Below are 2,060 nucleotides of genomic sequence, written 5' to 3'. Positions count from 1 at the left end.
CTTGTTAACACACTGAGGTGCAGCATCAAGGGCTGTAAGGGGATGACTTATCTCACGATGACGCAATCAACTCAACAAATATAATGGAATCATGAAGAGAAAATCTTAAGTTAATATTGATAGGCAAACATCTGAAATACCTATCTAAAAATTAATAGCTCATTGGCATAAATGTCAGTCAAAATAGAAACCACCCCACCCTCATTACCATATTGTGCAAAATGAGCGTAATAGGGACAAACAAAATCAAGAATTAGGAAGGCCATCACAACCCTAGACCTCAATATGACATAAGTCAAATAGGTCCATTAATAACAAGCTATAACAAACTAGTAAGTGCGCACACAAAATATTTTTTTTCCTACAAATACAAACAATCTAAATATTATCACCAAGTTCATCAGTTGATAAGGCCAAAGGAATATCCATGCTTCCAAACAGTCAGTGGATATGAAAATATACGATGATATGACAAAATCATTAAACACATTACACATTAAAAGCAGCTCGAGAGGCAGTAACTAAACTTACCCCACCAACTTTCACATAAAATTGACAAAAAAGAATAATACAACATATCCATAAAACCAGTCAATTACTGCTCATTATATACTAATTGAGTATGTAAAACTCCGACTTCAACTTATCTTTAAATAAAAAATACCAGACAATAAAAGATATGATACCACACCAGTAAGCCATCACTAGCTGCCATTCATCATATCAGAAGACATATAATAACATATAGTTGCCAAAACGAACTTAAAAATCAACTTGAAATTCTTAACTTTCCAAGAACCCACAAACATCCTAACGTCACTCTAATCATGGCTACGAAGGTCCTGAAACTGTATAATCCCAACATTGCTATGACCGAAATACAATTAAAAATTAAGCTCAGATTAATTACCCACCCCTCACTAACCATCCAAGGGAAGTCTCGCGTTTCATAACTATATCGAGAAGAAGCATCAATTATAGACTCAGTAAATACTATTTTTGCAAAAACTCATTAATATAAAAAAATAGATAGTACTTCCAATGCCCTACTACCATCAAATCATATTGTTGATCAGTACGACTAACTAATGAACGGCTCGAGGTATCCATAGAAACAAAACACATTAGATGAATCGCTCTTTCTTCGCTTGCCATGTAAATCTTTTTGATGGCCACACGTCATGGACCCTCAAACATCAATTATAGAAGTTCACTGTATGAATGAATCCTTCGCCATTGCAACATGACACAGCGAAAACCATGTCAAGCCAAGTCCCAGCTTCCTTGTATCACATCAGGCACAATTACGAACAAATCTTACTATTAAAATATTGAATCTAGACTTCCGCAACACCCCTACAGAGTTTACTTAGATTAAGTGCCATCTAGACAACATCCTTCACTCCTTCCAAAGTGGCGCAGACAATGTCAAGGCTCACCACTGCTCTCATGCTACCAGTGTGCTCCACTACAACCCGTGTCTAACTTCCAGTCGGTCAACTGATACATTCGACATACACCCTCTCCTGTCCTGCCGGTCTTACTTATGCGGCTACCCTCCCATTAAATGGACTTCCACTACAATGGTAGTCCTCATTGCCCCTGATCGACCTGTCCCGCATGGTAGGTTGCTCTGTTCACCTCATTCAAAAAGGAGCGAAGATTTTCAACTACGCTCCTAGTTAAATAAGAACTCACATAACGTCACTACATACTTAATACCCGTCTAGGCAAACCAGAATGTACTCGTGACAGGATGTGATCAGGTTCAGATAACCACCACTCACTCAAGGAACCACAGGTGTGACACTATGAGACAACAGAGCAAATAAAACTGAAGGCTTGATTATGGGAGCAGAACTTCACAAACATCTCGTGGCCACTCTGCTGCTTGTACCCTCAATGCAGATCAATCTCTTAATCCATATTACAAAGGGATAAGTAAACATGTAAGGGTTGACTCCAAATCCTTACTTACCTTCGGCTACACACCCATCCGCGACCTTTGATAATCAACGATCAACCCAATTTACCTACTATTCAACATGAACATCTGTGTC

This window comes from Salvelinus sp. IW2-2015, linkage group LG3 (genome assembly GCF_002910315.2).
Source record: "Salvelinus sp. IW2-2015 linkage group LG3, ASM291031v2, whole genome shotgun sequence".
NCBI classification, from domain to species: Eukaryota; Metazoa; Chordata; class Actinopteri; order Salmoniformes; family Salmonidae; genus Salvelinus; species Salvelinus sp. IW2-2015.
This window is presented reverse-complemented; position numbering follows the sequence as displayed.